Raw genomic sequence first — 20313 nt, forward strand, 5'->3', positions numbered from 1 at the left:
CCAAATGCAGGAGACAAAAGAGATTCAGTTTCAGTCCCTGGGTGGGGAAGATCCTCTGGGGGCATGGCAACCCACTCTAGTATTCTTGCCTGGAGAATTCCATGGACAGAGGAGCCTGGCGGGCTACAGTCTAAAGGGTCACAAAGAGTCGGACACTACTGAAGCGACTTAGCACGCACACACAAGTACCCTGAATGATCCTCAGGGTTACCCAGGTGCTGGTGCCCACAGCCCAACCTCTCCAACATTTCATTCCTGAAATAACCAGTCTGCCAGAACCGCCCCCCCCCCGCCCCCACCCACTGCCACCCCCTCGACAGCGCCTGACGTGAAGGTAAGGACATCTGGGGACATTGGCCTTCTTCCTGCACCTTCAGTGATGGATACAAGGGTGAAGGGACAACACGGAGAGAAGCATGAGGAGGAGAGATGGAGTGGTTCCCCAATGGAAACAGTAAGCAAATAGTCAGGACAACATTTGATGCTTGGGTCCAAGCTGCCTGTGCTGGCTGGGTTGTCCTGAAAAGTCTGTTTTAAATTATTTTATAAGATGACTAAAAATATCACCCTGATTCTGTGGGAGTAGACAGTCTCTGACCCGAGCTCACAGCCCGGTGGGGGAGAGTTAACTTCGGGAGAATGGATGTGACATAAGCACATACATATTACTAAATTAAGCAAATATTTCTAACTTCAGCACCTTCTTACCCCATTAGATCCAAATGTGTTTCTCAAGCAGAAAAGTCTTCATGGAGCTAAAAGAAACACGGGGTGGTGAGTGATGTGTTATGAGAAAATCCAGGAAGCTGGGTGGTGGCTGAGTCAGGAAAGCAGGGGGTGGAGGTCTGAGAGTCTGCACTCTGGGCTGGGAGAAGGGGCGTCGGGCTTCAGAGAACAGGGCCTGGGTCAAGCAGCCCAGAGGCTGGGGTCCTGCCCCTTCTTTTTACCAAAGGATCTTGACTCAGAGGGATTAAGCATAGTACGCTGGCCATCCTGGCCCCAGGACCCCAGGTGCTAGGCCCCTCGTGGACTGTGGGCATGCCACCTCCTCTTTGTCCTCTTTGAGTTTTCATATGGTGCGGCCTGCAGGGCAGCAGAGAAGCTATCAGACCGGGATGGCCTGGCCAGGGCTGCTCACTGAGAACCGGCCGGCAGGTGAGGGTCACAGACAAGGGTGTGAGACCCTTGGGACTGGTTTCTGAGCCCTGCTGGGGCAGGAGATGCTGTAGGACTGCCTGGTTTCAGACAGAAGGGCCTGGCCTGGACCTGAAATGCTGTGGGGTCTTGGTGTCATGACTCTGCAGAGCACTGTCTCTTCCCGGGCCGGTTGATGCCCATGGGCCTCTCCTTGGGTTTAGCACGGACAGTGGGGACCCAGCCCTGGCACCTGCGGGGCTTCCTTCTCTGCTCCTGTCAGCTTCTCAGGGGTCTCCCGTGTCTCTCAGTAGCCCCAGCCTCCTGCCTGTCACAGAGTGGGCACTCCATAAATGCTCAGAGATGAGTGGCCAGCACTGTCCTAGGCCAGGGCAGGGGGGCAGCCTGGGCAGACATAGCCTCTGTCCTAGTTGGGGGGAAGGTGCTGGCAAATGGGGTCGTGGAGGCACTGACCAACCATTCACTCTGCCCTCAAGCCATAGTACTCAGGGCTCTTCAGGCTGCTCCAGTTTAATGGGTGAGCTGGCCAGACTCCACGAGTCACAGGGATGGGCTGGGAGCGGGCGCCCCCTCCCAGCGAGCATCTGCTGAGAGGAACAGCTGTCTCCACGCTGCGCTTGGGCTCCCGTGGGAACGTGGTGAGCAGCTTGGCAGAGGCGCGGACACGGCTCCCTGGCCACTCTGGGGCCATCCATGGAGTGGGAGTGGGACTTTGAATCCTGGGGCCTTTGTTGTATCTGTCAGCGGCCAGTTCTCCAGGACGGTACTGTCCCTCTCCTTATTCTTTCTTATTTAATTTCTGGGAAGTCTGGACGGGACAGGCCTGGATCGCTTGGAAACCCTGGGGTCATAAGGTCTGGGGAAACAGAGCTCTAATCTCAGGAAAGCAGCTTCCGTGTGTGTGTGGGGGGGTGGGGTGGGGCAGGGAGTCGCGTGCAATTAGGTGGTCTGGGGCCACAGCTGGCCAGCATGGGAGGTGGGTTCTGAAAGCGCAAAGCAAGGAGCCGCCTGCATAGGAAAAGAGCCAGGCCAGGGAGACCCTAAGGAGATGATGCTGGTGGGCAGTCTGGGGGAGTGGGGAGTGCAGCTGGTGGAGCAGAAAGACCCACCCTGGATTTCCAGCAGCGGGGGGCCTGGCCCAGAGTAAGTCCCTCACACCCGAGATCCATGAGTGAACCAGCTTTGACCCACCCGGAGAAGGAACCTGGCTGTACCCCCCCAGCCATGCTCCCCTCCCCCACAGACTGCCAGGGAAACCACCCTTTCTGCCTCCAGCAGGGGTTCTCCCAGCCTCTGACCCCCTCCCCCAGCATCTCCTCTGGCTGACACCCACCTGGGAGGCTGGGGCTCAGGGCTGCTGCGGAGTCTGGGACTGAGGCAGAAACAAAGATGGTGGTGCGGGGGTGGGCAGGGGTCTGTCTGGTCACAGAGGCTGAGCAGTTCTCAGAACAGGCAAGGCCATGACAGGGGTGGGGGGCAGACTGGGAGGGCCTGTTCACCTCCAGGACCTTGGCCGTGCTCACACAAGTCTCTGTTCTTGTGCGGAACCACGGAGTGGGAGTCAGGGCAGCCCTGTGTCTCCTGGGGGCATGGGGCAAGGAGCAGGAGGCTGGGAAAAGAGCTGTCCCTGGCAGTTATCTGACCTCAGGAGGACTTGCCCAGCAGCGATGAGCTCATGGGCACAGGGGCAGAGCTGGGTGGTGACAGGAAAAGGATGGCAAGTGTTCGCTGAAGACCTGGAGGTGTGGGGTTTTCACATGAGCTCATGAGATAAGACGCGCCCCAGGCCAGGAGCCGGCGGGCAGCTGTGTCCTGCAGAAGGAGCCCCTGCTGCCTGCCCTGCCAGCCCTCTACCCTTCATACACCCGCTCTCACTTGCTTGGAAATCTCGGGCTAAGACCTAAGAATCCAGTCTGGAGATGACCTGGGCAGCATCCAGCTTACGTGGGTAGAATGCTGAGGGTTCTTCCTAGTTTTTGTTTCTTAATTTTTATGGTGTATAGTTGATTTACAAAGTTGTGTTAGTTTCTGCAGTACAGCAAAGTGAAACAAAGTGATACATATACATAGATCCACTCTTTTTTTTAGATTCATTTCCCATATAGTTCATTACAGAGTGTTGGGTAGAGTTCTCTGTTATACAGTAGGTTCTTATTAGTTCTCTGTTATACAGTAGGTTCTTATTCCTATCTGAGGGGATATTCCTGACCCAGGGATCAAATCCGCATCTCCTGCATCTCCTGCATCAACAGGTGTATTCTTTACCACTGCACCACCTGGAAAGCCATTTTATATATGTACATATGTCTATGTATATATGTCAATCCCGATCTCCCAATTTATTCCTCTCCCCCACTTTCTTCCTTGATAACCATAAGCTTGTTTTCTACATCTGTTTTGCAAATAAGTTCATTTGTGAAAGTTCTTTTGTGAAATCAATCCTTTAAAAAAATAGAATATTTACCCAATGATACAATGTGAGATGACCAAAAATGTCAAACCTACAGCAAATGAGCAAATACCTCTACTATTCTCCTAGACTTTCAGATACTTCTGGCCAAGATTATGCTTAGTTAGAATCAATGTGCACTTATTACCTTGTGATCAACTTTTTCATGCAGTGTTATTTTGTATAATTTTTTCCATGAGTTTTTCTGATGCAAAGAGTGACTCACTCATTGGAAAAGACCCTAATGCTGGGAAAGATCAAGGGCAGGAGGAGAAGCGGGAAACAGAGGATGAGATGGTTGGATGGTATCACCAGCTCAATGAACATGAGCTTGAGCAAACTCCAGGAGATAGTGAAGGACAGTCAAGCCTGGTGTGTTGCTGTCTATGGGGTCACAAAGAGTCGGACATGACTTAGTAACTAAACAACAACAAGTAGTCTGAAATAGTAATAGTTCACAGGATGTGGGCTGTCTTAAGTGTTGTGTGCTTGCAAATCATATAGGTAAAAACATCTTGATATGAATAGGGTTTTTCTTTGTTCTCCTGCCCTCCCTTCTTTCTTTCCTTTCCTCCTTCTCTCCCTTCCTCTCTCTCTTTCTTCCTTCAATCAGGGGAACTGCTGGTTGAAAGGTTTGATGATGTCAGTGTGTTGTGGTTTGGTAGCTCTTCATCAGCTCTGGGCCAATGGGCATGATCTGGTATATGTGCAGTGTATTCTTTTTCAAGTACTCTGCTAACTCCACATCTGTATTTGTATTTGCCAGAGACTGGGCTTTCTTAAACTTTTAAAATCAGTTTCATATACATTTTGATATTATTTTTCATATTTATCATGAACTGTTCTTCCACTCCATTGCTTTTCTTTATGTTTATATAGAGATGCTTGCAAATTTTAAAAATGTGTTCTATTTTTATAGCATCCCATACTTTTTTTGTTGTTTGTATTTTATTATTACTTTTTAAAATTTAAATTTATTTATTTTAATTGGAGGCTAATTACTTTACAATATTGTATTGGTTCTGCCACACATCAACATGAATCCACCACAGGCGTACACGTGTTCCCCATCCTGAGCCCCCCTCCCACCTTCCTCCCCATACCATCCCTCCGGCTCATCCCAGTGCACCAGCCCCAAGGATCCTGTATCGAACCTGGACTGGCGATTCATTTCTTATATCATATTATACATGTTTCCATGCCATTCCCCCAAATCATCCAACCCTCTCCCTCTCCCACAGAGTCCAAAAGACTGTTCTATACATCTGTGTCTCTTTTGCTGTCTCGCATACAGGGTTATCGTTACCATCTTTCTAAATTCCATATATATGTGTTAGTATACTGTATTGGTGTTTTCCTTTCTGGCTTACTTCACTCTGTATAATAGGCTCCAGTTTCATCCACCTCATTAGAACTGATTCAAATGTATTCTTTTTAATGGCTGAATAATACTCCATTGTGTACATGTACCACAACTTTCTTATCCATTCATCTGCTGATGGACATCTATCTAGACACTAATAATGAGAAAATAGAAAGAGAAATTAAGGAAATAATTCCATTCACCATTGCAACGAAAAGAATAAAATACTTAGGAATATATCTACCTAAAGAAACTAAAGACCTATATATACAAAACTATAAAACACGGGTGAAAGAAATCAAAGAGGACACTAATAGGTGGAGAAATATACCATGTTCATGGATTAGAAGAATCAATATAGTGAAAATGAGTATACTACCCAAAGCAATCTATAGATTCAATGCAATCCCTATCAAGCTACCAATGGTATTTTTCACAGAGCTAGACCAAATAATTTCACAATTTTGTATGGAAATACAAAAAACCTCAAATAGCCAAAGCAATCTTGAGAAAGAAGAATGGAACTGGGGGAATCAACCTGCCTGACTTCAGGCTCTACTACAAAGCTACAGTCATCAAGACAGTATGGTACTGGCACAAAGACAGAAATATAGATCAATGGAACAAAATAGAAAGCCCAGAGATAAATCCACGCACCTATGGACACCTTATCTTTGACAAAGGAGGCAAGAATATACAATGGAGAAAAGACAATCTCTTTAACAAGTGGTGCTGGGAAAACTGGTCAACCACTTGTAAAAGAATGAAACTAGAACACTTTCTAACACCATACACAAAAGTAAACTCAAAATAGATTAAAGATCTAAATGTAAGACCAGAAACTATAAAACTCTTAGAGGAGAACATAGGCAAAACACTGTCTGACATAAATCACAGCAGGATCATCTATGACGCACCTCCCAGAATATTGGAAATAAAAGCAAAAATAAACAAATGGGACCTAATTAAAATTAAAAGCTTCTGCATACTTTTCTTTAATTACATACTTATATGGTTACTTGACTCAAATCTTTCTCCCCAAGGGCATCTATTCTCGAAGATGCCCCCTTGCAATCCCAGTACCCAGTCTGAGGAAGTCCACTACAGAGGTTAAAATGGGGGCCATGAGGTGGCTTTGATTCTTGTGAACTGGGTATTTTTACCTACATTGTGGAGCTTCCCAGGTGGTGCTAGTAGTAAAGAACCCTCTTGCCAGTGTAAGAGACATGAGATGTGGGTTTGATTCCTGGATTGGGAAGATCCCCTGGAGGAGGGCATGGCAACCCACTCTGGTATGGTTGGCTGGAGAATCGTTTGGACAGAGAAGCCTGATGGGCTACAGTCCATGCAGTCACAAAGAGTCAGACACGACTGAAGGGACTTAGCACACACGCACACACGAACTTACACTGTATAGATAAGGAACTGAGCTCACAGATGTTCAGAGGTCTGTTTCCTCTGAAACCAACACTTTGTCCTGACACCAGTGTCTCAGTAGACAGAGTGAGAAAACATTTTTATATTCTTCTGCTGTTGGAGAAGTCAATGGCACCCCACTCCAGTACTCTTGCCTGGATCCCATGGACGGAGGAGCCTGGTAGGCTGCAGTCCATGGGGTCGCTAAGAGTCAGGAATAACTGAGTGACTTCACTTTCACTTTTCACTTTCATGCACTGGAGAAGGAAATGGCAACCCACTCCAGTGTTCTTGCCTGGAGAATCCCAGGGACGGGGGAGCCTGGTGGGCTGCTGTCTTACGGGGTCGCACAGAGTTGGACACGACTGAAGCGACTTAACAGCAGCAGCAGCAGCTGTGGGTTTATTTTTTTAATGGTTGTGTATGTGTACATAGCACGGGTGGCTGCGATGGCGCACAAGTGTGGCCAATAGGAGCTACCCCACGTCTAAGGTCAGGGGCTGCGGCCGGGAGGAGCTACCCGGCGTCCGAGGTCAGGGGCAGCGGCTGGGAGGAGCAACCCCACGTCCAAAGAGTGGTGGCTGCGTGGGCACAGAAGGGCCTAGAGGAGCTATTCCACGTTCAAGGTCAGGAGGGGTGGTGGTGAGGAGATACCCCTCGTCCAAGGTAAGGAGCAGCTGCTGCGCGTTGCTGGAGCAGCTGTGAAGAGATACCCCACGTCCAAGGTAAGAGAAACCCAAGTAAGACGGTAGGTGTTGCAAGAGGGCATCAGAGGGCAGATACACTGAACCATAATCACAGAAAACTAGTCAATCTAATCACACCAGGACCACAGCCTTGTCTAACTCGATGAAACTAAGCCATGCCCATGGGGCAACCCAAGACGGGCAGGTCATGGTGGAGAGGTCTGACAGAATGTGGTCCACTGGAGAAGGGAATGGCAAAGCACTTTAGTATTCTTGCCCTGAGAACCCCATGAACAGTATGAAAAGGCAAAATGATAGGATACTGAAAGAGGAACTCCCCAGGTCAGTAGGTGCCCAATATGCTACTGGAGATCAGTGGAGAAATAACTCCAGAAAGAATGAAGGGACGGAGCCAAAGCAAAGACAACACCCAGTTGTGGATGTGACTGGTGATAGAAGCGAGGTCTGATGCTGTAAAGAGCAATATTGCATAGGAACCTGGAATGTCAGGTCCATGAATCAAGGCAAATTGGAAGTGGTCAAACAGGAGATGGCAAGAGTGAACATCGGCATTCTGGGAATCAGCGAACTAAAATGGACTGGAATGGGTGAATTTAATTCAGATGACCATTATATCTACTACTGTGGGCAGGAATCCCTTAGAAGAAATGGAGTAGCCATTATGGTCAACAAGAGAGTCCGAAATGCAGTACTTGGATGCAATCTCTAAAACGACAGAATGATCTCTGTTCGTTTCCAAAGCAAACCATTCAATATCACAGTAATCCAAGTCTATGCCCCAACCAGTAATGCTGAAGAAGCTGAACGGTTCTATGAAGACCTACAAGACCTTTTAGAACTAACACCCAAAAAAGGTGTCCTTTTCATTATAGGGGACTGGAATGCAAAAGAAGGAAGTCAAGAAACACCTGGAGTAACAGCAAATTTGGCCTTGGAATATGGAATGAAGCAGGGCAAAGACTGATAGAGTTTTGCCAAGAAAATGCACTGGTCATAGCAAACACCCTCTTCCAACAACACAAGAGAAAACTCTACACACGGACATCACCAGATAGTCAACACTGAAATCAGACTGATTATATTCTTTGCAGCCAAAGATGGAGAAGCTCTATACAGTCAACAAAAACAAGACCAGGAGCTGACTATGGCTCAGACCATGAACTCCTTATTGCCAAATTCAGACTGAAATTGAAGAAAGTAGGGAAAACCACTAGACCATTCAGGTATGACCTAAATCAAATCCCTTATGATTCTACAGTGGAAGTGAGAAATAGATTTAAGGGACTAGATCTGATAGATAGAATGCCTGATGAACTATGGTCGGAGGTTTGTGACATTGTACAGGAGACAGGAATCAAGACCATCCCCATGGAAAAAAAAATGCAAAAAAGCAAAATGGCTGTCTGAGGAGGCCTTACAAATAGCTGTGAAAAGAAGAGACGCGAAAAGCAAAGGAGAAAAGGAAAGATATAAGCATCTGAATACAGAGTTCCAAAGAATAGGAAGAAGAGATAAGAAAGCCTTCCTCAGTGATCAATGCAAAGAAATAGAGAAAAATAACAGAATGGGAAAGACTAGATCTCTTCAAGAAAATGAGAGATACCAAGGCAACATTTCATGCAAAGATGGGCTCGATAAAGGATGGAAATGGTATTGACCTAACAGAAGCAGAAAATATTAAGAAGAGGTGGCAAGAATACACAGAACTGTACAAAAAAGATATTCATGACCAAGATAATCACGATGGTGTGATCACTCACCTAGAGCCAGACATCCTGGAATGTGAAGTCAAGTGGGCCTTAGAAAATATCACTATGAACAAAGCTAGTGGAGGTGATGGAATTCCAGTTGAGCTATTTCAAATCCTGAAAGATGATGCTGTGAAAGTGTTGCACTCAATATGCCAGCAAATTTGGAAAACTCAGCAGTGGCCACAGGACTGGAAAAGGTCAATTTTCATTCCAATCCCAAAGAAAGGCAATGCCAAAGAATGCTCAAACTACTGCACAATTGCACTCATCTTACACGCTAGTAAAGTAATGCTCAAAATTCTCCAAGCCAGGCTTCAGCAATACGTGAATGGTGAACTTCCAGATGTTCAAGCTGGTTTTAGAAAAGGCAGAGGAACCAGAGACCAAATTGCCAACATCTGCTGGATCATCAAAAAAGCAAGAGAGTTCCAGAAAAACATCTATTTCTGCTTTATTGACTATACCAGAGCCTTTGACTGTATGGATCACAATAAACTGTGGAAAATTCTGAAAGAGATGGGAATACCAGAGCACCTGACCTACCTCTTGAGAAACCTATATGCAGGTCAGGAAGCAACAGTTCGAATTGGACATGGAACAACAGACTGGTTCCAAATAGGAAAAGGAGTACGTCAAGGCTGTACATTGTCACCCTGCTTATTTAACTTATATGCAGAGTACATCATGAGAAATGCTGGGCTGGAAGAAACAGAAGCTGGAATCAAGATTCCCAGGAGAAATATCAATAACCTCAGATATGCAGGTGACATCACCCTTATGGCAGAAAGTGAAGAGGAACTAAAAAGCCTCTTGATGAAAGTGAAAGTGGAGAGTGAAAAAGTTGGCTTAAAGCTCAACATTCAGAAAATGAAGATCATGGCATCTGGTCCCATCACTTCATGGGAAATAAATGGGGAAACAGTGTCAGACTTTATTTTTTTGGGCTCCAAAACCACTGCAGATGGTAACTCAGCCATGAAATTAAAAGATGCTTACTCCTTGGAAGAAAAGATATGACCAACCTAGATAGCATATTCAAAAGCAGAGACATTACTTTGCCAACAAAGGTCCATCTAGTCAAGGCTATGGTTTTTCCAGTGGTCATGTATGGATGTGAGAGTTGGACTGTGAAGAAAGTTGAGCGCCGAAGAATTGATGCTTTTGAACTATGGTGTTGGAGAAGACTCTTGAGAGTCCCTTGGACTGCAAGGAGATCCAACCAGTCCATTCTGAAGGAGATCAGCCCTGGGATTTCTTTGGAAGGAATGATGGTAAAGCTGAAACTCCAGTACTTTGGCCACCTCATGCAAAGAGTTGACTCATTGGAAAAGACTCTGATGCTGGGAGGGTTTGGGGGCAGGAGGAGAAGGGGACGACAGAGGAAGAGATGGCTGGATGGCATCACTGACTCGATGGACGTGAGTCTGAGTGAACTCCAGGAGTTGGTGATGGACAGGGAGGCCTGGCGTGCTGCGATTCATGGGGTCACAAAGAGTCAGACACGACAGCGACTGAACTGAACTGACTGTGTATGTGTATACATGTGTTTATTTAACTTTAACCTGTCTGGAATGTTCTGTGGTAAATGGTCTGAGTAAGCATTTGCTATTCACATGCCATTATTATCCATTTCCCTTATGAATATAGTGATAATTATTTCTTTCATCATTCTATTTTCACCTGATTTATTACATATTAAATATAGATAAGTGTGTTTATATCCTCTACCAGAAAGTTTTCACAACTGCCACGTATGTTCTGTAGACTGGTACGTATTTCCCTGGTTTTGCCTTCAAATTAAAAAAAATTCCTGAACAGTTGCTTTTCCATATAAATGTTATTATAATATAAACTTTTATAAAATTACATTTAATTAGTTGTATTTTATTTCCATTTAAACTTTTCTTCCCAGGTAGCTCAGATGGTAAAGAATCTGTCTGCAATGCAGAAGACCTGGGTTTGATCCCTGGGTCGGGAAGATCCCCTGGAAAAGGGAAAGGCTACCCACTCCAGTATTCTTGCCTGGAGAATTCCATGGACAGAGGAGCCATGGGGTCACAAAGAGTCAGACACAACTGAGTGGCTAACACTCTCACTTTCCAACTTTTCTTATGGATTTTTAATTTTATTGCATAGTGGTCAGAGACTAGAACTTACAGTATTTCAAAGATTTGACATTTTCTTTATATTTGAATACATGTTATTTTCATAACTATTTCTTGGGCACTTAAAAATAGGACTGTTTTCTGTAGCATACAAAGCTTAATATATGCAATTTAATTAAATTTTCTATGTCCTTTTTCTTGTCAACTGATTTGTGATAGAGTACTAGGAGTGGATAAACCCCCCATTTATTTGATCAGTGACATTTCCATACTTGACTGGTCATTACTGTTGGCTGTGCCCCTCGGCAGCAAGTCCTCCTTTGGAGAAATCTTCCTCTACTCCCACCTTGTGGTTTTATTAGGGTCTACTAATCTCAGTGAGGAGAAGGAAATGGCAGCCCATTCTAGTCTTCTTGCCTGGAGAATCCCGTGGACGGAGGAGCCTGGTGGGCTGCTGCCCATGGGGTCGCACAGAGTTGGACATGACTGAAGCGACTTAGCATGCATGCATGCATTGGAGAAGGAAATGGCAACCCATTCTAGTCTTCTTGCCTGGAGAATCCCAGGGACAGAGGAGCCTGGTGGGCTGCCGTCTATGGGGTCGTACAAAGTCGGACACGACTGAAGCGACATAGTATGCATGCATGCAATCTCAGTGACCTGTCTGTTTGATCACAGATATGGGCACATGGTTTAGATCTCACCAGGCTTGGGCCTCTAAATTGGCCAATGACAGAAACCCAGCTCAAGCTGGAAAGGACTTTCTTGTTTGCATAGCTGGGAAGCTCAGGGAGGGTGGGCTGTTAGCTAATCCCAGCCAGGTCAGTTCAGTTCAGTTGCTCAGTTGTGTCTGACTCTTCGACCCCATGGACTGCAGCATGCCAGGCCTCCCTGTCCATCACCAACTCCTGGAGTTTACTCAAACTCATGTCCATTGAGTCGGTGATGCCATCCAACCATCTCATCCTCTGTCATCCCTTTCTCCTCCTGCCTTCAATCTTTCCCAGCATCAGGGTCTTTTTCAATGAGTCAGTTCTTTGCATCAGGTGGCCAAAGTATTGGAGTTTCAGCTTCAGCATCAGTCCTTCCAATGAATATTCAGGACTGATTTCCTTTAGGATGAGCTGGTTGGATCTCCTTGCTGTCCAAGGGACTCTCAAGAGTCTTCTCCAACACCACAGTTCAAAAGCATCAAGTCTTCAGTGCTCAGCTTTCTTTATAGCCCAACTCTCACAACCATACATGGCTACTGGAAAAACCATAGCTTTGACTAGATGGACCTTTGTTGGCAAAGTAATGTCCCAACCAGGTACAGGGATTCAAATAGTGTCTCTTTCTCCCCACACCTCTCTTCTGCCTCTGTGGAATGACTATTCTCTCCCACCATGGGGGACCTTTCTTCCTATGCTGGGAGATACCCTCAGGTATCTTCCTCACTCTATCTGCTAAGTCACTTCAGTCGTGTCCGACTCTGTGTGACCCCATAGATGGCAGCCCACCAGACTCCCCCGTCCCTGGGATTCTCCAGGCAAGAACACTGGAGTGGGTTGACATTTCCTTCTCCAATGCATGAATGTGAAAAGTCAAAGTGAAGTCCCTCAGTCCTGTCTGACTCTTCGCGACCCCATGGATTGCAGCCTACCAGGCTCCTCTGTCCATGGGATTTTCCAGGCAAGAGTACTGGAGTGGGGTGCCATTGCCTTCTCTGTCCTCACTCTATAGATAGAATATTATAGAAGGACCACCTGGTCCCATTTGACTTGAGCCTCCAATCACTGTGGCCAGGAAGATGGTTTTTCATAGACTGGCCAGTTTTAGCTCAAGTGCTCATTTCTGGGGCCAAGAGGTGGGGTGTGGAGATGCCAGCCCCAACAGAAACCTGCGAAATGAGGAAAGAATGAGTCTCCAAAGGAAGTCTGATACTGTTACCAGAAGAGGGAGGGGAAGGGGTGGTGAGAATTGAAGAACAACAGTGTCTACCACAAGTTACCTCACCCTGGCTATATGAATGACTGAGTGGTGGGCATGTGACTCATGCTAGGCCCTTTCAGAGAACTTGCAGGGATTTTCCCTCTCGGGAGCTGGCAGGGAAGAAACCTCCTTCCTGTAGTGCATAAGGTGGTCAGCCTAGAGCTGCTCGTGGGTGTTCAGCTTTGGGGGTTCCCACTGTACTGAAGCTGGGCGAACTTGGGGAAATAGCTGAGGGCATTGGAACTTTCTATAGAAAGGAATTTGGTCCCCTCCAGCCCAGAGGGGTGGTGGTGGGGTTGGTTTCCCATAGTCATAGTCCCCCAAGTGAGCCTCAAGCATTGTAATGTTTAAAAAATTATGAAGGTTTTTCATTATATTATAACTTTTGAAAAATGAAAATAGTTTTTTTTTTTCTGATTAATATGTGACTGGTATTGCATCACCAAGTTCACATGTCAAGATTTTTTATGTTAAGGTTGACCAGAAAATTCTGGAAATCTTCTTTCTTGCCCATTTCCTGAACCAGTCTGAGAAGATAAAGTCTTAAGTGATCACTATAACAGGAACAATGCAATGATGCAAATGGATGTGTGAGCCACCACCTCAAACAGGCACTGTTCACATTTTAGGTGATATCCTTCCACATGTTTTTCTACATATATACCTATAACGAAGCATATATATATATATATATATGCATATATACATATATATGTATATATAAATATATATATATATTTATTATTTTAAACATTTTTTCTGTTATTTTTTAATTGGCGGATCCTTGCTTTACAATTACTGTGCTGGCCTCTGCCATACATCAACATGAAGAACAGCATGGAAACATATGCATTATTAGCCTATGTAAAATAGACAGCAAGGGGGAATTTGCTGTGTGACATAGGGAGCTCAACCCAGTGCTCTGTGACAACCTAGAGGGGTGGGAGATGGGAGGGGAGATGGGAGGGGGTTAAGGATGGGAGGGGGCATCAGTGACTGATACCAGTGACTGATTCATGTTGATGGATTTTAAACTTTTTACTTTATGTTGGGGTATAACTGATTAACAGTGTTGTGATAATTTCAGGGGAACAGGGAAGGGACTCAGCCATACATATACATGTATCCATTCTCCCCCAAACTCCCCTTCCATCCAGGCTGCCACATAACATGGAGCAGAGTTCCCGGTGCTATACGGTAGGTCCTTGTTGGTTATCCATTTTAAATATAGCAGTGTGTACAAGTCCATCCCAAACTCCCTAACTATCCCTTCCCCTTCCGCCCAGCCCCCTGCCCAGAACCATAAGTTTGTTCTCTAAGTCTGTGAGTCTCTTTCTGTTTCGTAAGCAAGTTCATTTGTAAAAGGTGCATATATTTTAATAACGAAGTGCTTTTGAACCATAACACTGTTTTGTAGTTTCTTTTCCTGCTTAACCACAAACTCTTGAGCACTCTCTCTGTGGTGGGTCGACTCAAGTCACCTTCCCATCCTCTTCATTTCACATGACTATATATAGGTGTATGTCATCATTCTCTATGCATTCTATGTGAGGAGGTCTCAGCTTACTTAGTCACTTTCTTAGTGATGAATGTGTACGTTTTCATATTTTTACTCTCATAAATGTAAGAACAGGACCACAGTTGAGCTTAGATCTTGCAGTATAGGGTGATTATCTTAACGGGATCAGAGACTCAGACCCCAACCCTGGAGCGGCTGGAGAGGAGAGGCCCCTGCAGTGAGTGGGTATTTCCTGGGGCAGGAAGTGAAGAATAGGGAGGGTAGTGGAAAAACATCCTTTCTCTGAACTCATGGTTGCGTCAGTGGGGCCTGGCTCTGCCGAAAGGAGAGGGCCCGAGCCCAGTTCTGAGGAGGGTGATGACTGCCCTTGGCCGAATGGAAGCAGGGGCTTCCGGTGAGTGACCCTGGCCTGGGGCTGGGCCTGCAACGGTCATTATGTTGCTGTCTGTACTGTGCTTGCTGTTCAATTACGGGCACCTTCAGGCAACCTGACCTCTGCTCTCTGGGGGAAATTAGGAGGAGTGGGTCCCATGTTCTGGATGGCGTGCGTGGCCTAAGGGGACTGTGTCCCTGCCCTCAAGGCCAGATCAGGAGTAACAGGAGCATTATTAGGTTACAACATATCCATTTAAAAAGGCTTCTGATACATATTGAGCAACTGCTCTCCAAAAAGTTCCAGTATACTTAACACCCCTGGCACCAGCAGGGGTGGGAAGCCCCTTTCAGAACCCTCACCCACACCGGATGTTGCAATCTTTTTTCACCTTTGTTCTTCTGGGGTGTGAGGAAGGACCATCCCACGAGCTTTGTTATGGTGGCAGCATGAGTGGTTTTCTTTTTCCCTTTCTTCTTTTTAAAATATTCCCTCGCCTACGGGGAGGTTGAACATCCTCTTGTGAAGTCCCTGCTAAGTCACTTCAGTCGTGTCCTACTCTGTGTGACCCCATGGACTGTGACCCACCAGGCTCCTCCATCCATGGGATTTTCCAGGCAAGGGTACTGGAGTGGGGTACCATTGCCTTCTCCTGTGAAGTCCCTGGCCATTTGCAAAGCTTGGTCAATTTCCACTTCATATTCATTGCTCATCTTCCTATTCAGTTCCATTCAGTTCAGGTGCTCTGTCATGTCCGACTCTTTGTGACCCCATGGACTGCAGCACACCAGGCTTCCCTGTCCATCACTAACTCCCGGAGCTTGTTCAAACAGTATTCTTTTACTCCTAATTGATTTGTAATGGCTCTTTGTGTGTGTGTGTATGCTCAGTCGCTCAGTAGTGTCTGACTTTTTGGGACCCCATGGACTGTAGCCTGCCAGGCTCCTCTGTCCATGGGATTTTCCAGGCAAGAATACTGGAGCAGGTTGCCATTTCCTCCTCCAGGGGATCTTCCCAACCCAGGGATTGAACCTGGGTCTCCCACACCTCCTGCGTTGGCAGGCAGATTCTTTACCACTGAGCCACCTGGCTCTTCAGATATCAGGAACATTATGCCTTTGCTTTTCATATGTAAAAATTCTGCTTTTCGGTTTCTGCTTTGATTTTTAAACATTTGTGAATACCATATGGAAGTCTCAGATTTTCATATAGTCAAATCCATCATATTTTGTCATGGTTTCTAGCTTTGGTGTCATTTTTAGAGAGGCCTACCTTTTCACCTCTCAAGATTAAATAAACATAGCCTTCCCTAGAACTTTTATGGAGTTTTGTTATGTGTTGGTGTATGCATACATTTTTATTTCTAAACCATCTGGAATTTATTAGGGTGTGAGGTAGGGATCCAGCTTTACTTTTTAATATGGAAAAATTTAACACAGGTGTTACCAATCACCTACCACAATCATTTAAAAAATCCAAATAAAGCATAAAACATCTAACTTTAGACAATTATTATTTTTTGATGAAAACTCCAGGCTAGCGTTATTTGCAGAACACACTGCCAGACCCAGTAATTAAATTTTTTGAATTCCTTTATTAAGTTGTTTAGCTACAAGCCTGTCATCAGTTGAGAAAGTTTTGTCCGGAAAGCACTATTTTTAAGAAAAAAATTACTGATGCTTAGCCATCTTCTCCTGGCAGTACTTAGGTATATGCCCTAGCCATTAACTGGGTCTATACTAGCTCGTGGCAGTCAGTCCATGTCACAGGAGGGTGTGTAACTTCTCACTCTCTCTAGTGCAGTATTGTGTGGGGCACAGTTGGGAGGTGAGCATCCAGCTTATCCAAAGAAGACATCAGTTTGGCAGAAACCAACAGTATTATAAAGGAGTCATCCGTCAATTAGAAATAAATAAATTTGAAAAAAGACATCACGTCATTAAAATACAACTGAAGAAGCTTCATTGACGGGCCAGTGGTTAAGACTCCGTCCTTCCACTGCAGAGGGCATGGGTTCAATCCCTGGTCAGGGAATTAGGATCCTGCGTGCTGTGCATAGCCCTGCAAAATTATATATATAATATAAAATTATATAATTTAATTTATTTTATATACTATTTAATATAAAATATTGTAATATTCTATAATATACTATGTGCCGTGCTGTGCTTAGTCTGACTCTTTGCGACCGCATGGACTGTAAGCCCACCAGGCTCCTCTGTCCATGGGATTCTCCAGGCAAGAACACTGGAGTGGGTTGCCATGCCCTCCTCCAGGGGATCTTCTCAACCCAGGGATTGAACCCAGGTCACCTGCATTGCAGGCAGATTCTTCACTGTTTGAGCCAGCAGGGAAGCCCAATTTTATAATATACTATAAAATATAGTATAAAATATTTATTGTATATATGTACACACACACACAAAACTTAAAGAGAAAGGAGATCCGTATCTAACCGTTTTACTTTGCTTGAGATTCTATCCAATCAGTGTTTCTCTTTGTAACCAAAGTAGCCTGGTCCAGGGCCTTGGATGGTTAAACTCTAGATCTGTGTGAGGAACTGGGCTCCTTCTGAGCACCTGGGGCTCAGATCCACACTGATTCTACCCCTGGAGCCGAAGCTAAGGAGAGAGATTTAGACAAAATGATAAATGGTCAAAGCCACCTGAAATCTCTTCATGAAGTGATGAAGAATACGAGAGGACTCTGAGAGGCAAAGTGACCGAGAGCCCAACTGCTCCCAGAGGCCAGACGTTAGGTCACAGTGTGGATTTGCTCTGCAATACTAACGTGCAAGAAATGCTACATTTTTCTATTTTTCTGGATCAGATTAAATGTGGTTCAGCCTGCAGCTCTTCTACTGATAGGGTGTTCAATTTCATCATTGTTGGGAGTCAGTTGTCTACCCTAGGACTCCTCAAGCATCCTGGGGTGGGAGCCACTGGAGTCAGGCTCATGGCAACTCAGAGGGTTAAACTGGGAGAATTTAGTGAAGGGACTATTCACATGATAAAGGAAGTAATAGGGGATAGTGACAGAGAGCTAGTACATGAAAGAAGAGCCTTTCAATACTACTTTTATTTATTTTTTTTTAATTTTATTTTTAAACTTTACAATATTGTATTAGTTTTGCCAAACATCGAAATGAATCCGCCACAGGTATACCTGTGTTCCCCATCCTGAACCCTCCTCCCTCCTCCCTCCCCATACCTTCCCTCTGGGTCGTCCCAGTGCACCAGCCCCAAGCATCCAGTATCGTGCATCAAAGCTGGACTGGTGACTCGTTTCATACATGATATTATACATATTTCAATGCCATTCTCCCAAATCTCCCCACCCTCTCCCTCTCCCACAGAGTCCATAAGACTGATCTATACATCAATACTACTTTTAAACAAAGAAAGTAGCTACTGCCAGAATCATGGCCAAGCGGGGCAGAGAATGGAGAGGACAGATTTGGGAGGTGAGCGGGTGAGTGGAGAATAACCAGCATGAGGACCCGTGGGATTGCTGAAAGAAACCCTCCCCTCAGGCTGTGGTCACTCGGGGTTTCCATGCACTGTTGTAGGGAATCGAGTCCTCCCAGGCAGGACTCACTCCCATCTCTGGTCATCCAGGTCGAATGGCACCTGCCCGGGCCCCCGGGGCTTGGCTGTGTGTGCACAGGAAAGGCTGCACTTCCTTGGGGTGCTGGTGCTCTCCCTGGACACTCCAGCAACGTGGGGAGGCAGCCCCCCTTCCCTTCTCACCCAGGGACCCCTGTGGGAGAGCTCACCTCCAGTGTGGCAGCAGAGGCAGCAGAAAGTTTGCACTAGCATTACAGGGACCATGTTTCGGAGCCACTGCTGGGGCTCCCCTGGTGTCAGGAGCTGCAGTTGTACCACGGCCTGCAGGGCCAGGGGCTGGGTCCAGCTCGGCATGGGGGCTGCAGGGTGAGAGGCACCAAGGCCCGTGAGGAGGCTGAAAGTGGGAGCAGAGGTGGGGTGGAGATCTAAAGTGGTTAAGGATTCTGGTCCTGACGGCCTGTCTGTATTTCTGCTTCCCCAGCAGGTTGCCAGAGGGGAACCAGGAGGACAGATTCAGGATGTAGGCAAGCACCCCAAGAGGCCCTGACAGATTAGTGGAGGCTTCATGCTCAAATTGACTGGCCTTCCTGCTGGCAAGGCGGGGAGGCCCCAAAGGCAGGGTGACGTGGCCCTGAATGAATGTGGGATCTTCCTTGTCTGCCAAGCAGGCCATGTCTATGGCTTTCCCATTACCTTGGTTTTGATATTGTGAAAATAATCAGTGTTTCTTGGGAAAACAGAAATGGATGCATGAAGTCCATGAACTTGCCTATATAAACCTGAAATTGAACAAAACCTGGAGCTGTAATTGCCTTTTGAAAAGTCACCTTATCTGGTGGAGAGCTTTGAGTTTAGCCAATCACAAGGAAACCTCCTTTTTATGATATTGTCCCTGTGAAAAACAGAGTGCCAAATTTTTATCATAAGTCTATGCTTTGGACAAGTTTACATCTCTGGAAGGAGAAATTCACTTGACATTTTGAAAAGTTGCCCCAGAGGCAAGAAATCTTCTCATTTTTCAGTGACTCAATACAAGTTTATAGAAATATTACAGGCATGCTTCAGAGATATTGTGGACTTGGTTCCAGAACACTACAATAAAGCCATATCACAATAAAGCAAGTTAAATGAATTTTTTGATTTCCTACTGCACATAAAAGTTACATTTATACTATACTGTAGTCTATTAAGTGTGCAATAGCATTATCTCTAAAAAAAAAAGTACATACCTACCTTAATGTAAAAATACTTTATTGCTAAAAAGTGCTAACCATCATCTGAACCTTCAGTGAGTCACATCAAAGATCCCTAATCACTGATGCCTAGACTACAGCAATGATGAGAAAGTCAGTGGTATCATGACACCAGAATGTGACCCAGAAACACGCCTCTGTACTGTGTCTGGAGAGAAGCGAGGTGGTGTGGTCCCTCTCAGGCCTGGCTGCTTGTACCTGCAGACCTTGAACTGGGGGAAACCTAGCTCAGGGTGAGGGGGAAGAAGCCCTTAGTTTCCGCCAGAGGCTGACTGATTTGGGGTCAGCATGGTCACCTCACAGGTAGCAGCTCCCTGGGGGCAGAAGGAACCAAAGGCAGGAATGGAAGGAGAGACTGGCCTCCAGGCTGCAACTCCCCCAAATGTGGGAGTTTCTTTGTCTTCGTCTCTCCCAAGAATCCCTCCACTCACCAAAGATGCCCCTCCCCAGAGTGTGTTTTCTTAATATGTTCAGTGGCAAAGTGAGAACACTTTGTTAAAAAAAATAAACCCTCTGGCAGTTTCCTGGCAGTCCAGTGGTTATGGCTGAACTCTCCCTGCTGAGGGACTGGGTTCAATCCCTGGTCAGGACACTAAGATCCTGCAAGCCGCGCAACACGGCCAACAAACAAACAATCACCACGCATGCTAAGTTGCTTTAGTTGTATCCAACTTTTTGTGACCCT

General features: G+C 45.9%; 1 protein-coding gene across 1 annotated transcript in view; it reads left to right on the forward strand.

Annotated features, from left to right (window-relative positions):
• The first annotated feature begins 1796 nt into the window (after positions 1-1796).
• DIS3L2 (DIS3 like 3'-5' exoribonuclease 2) overlaps positions 1797-20313 on the forward strand; it is a 392221-nt gene continuing 373704 nt past the window's right edge. The window contains exon 1 of the mRNA XM_055573741.1: positions 1797-1918. The gene's annotated coding sequence lies outside the window, so the exon portion shown is untranslated. The remainder of the gene's footprint in view (positions 1919-20313) is intronic.

The sequence above is a fragment of the Bubalus kerabau genome, chromosome 3, assembly GCF_029407905.1.
Source record: "Bubalus kerabau isolate K-KA32 ecotype Philippines breed swamp buffalo chromosome 3, PCC_UOA_SB_1v2, whole genome shotgun sequence".
Taxonomy (NCBI): domain Eukaryota; kingdom Metazoa; phylum Chordata; class Mammalia; order Artiodactyla; family Bovidae; genus Bubalus; species Bubalus kerabau.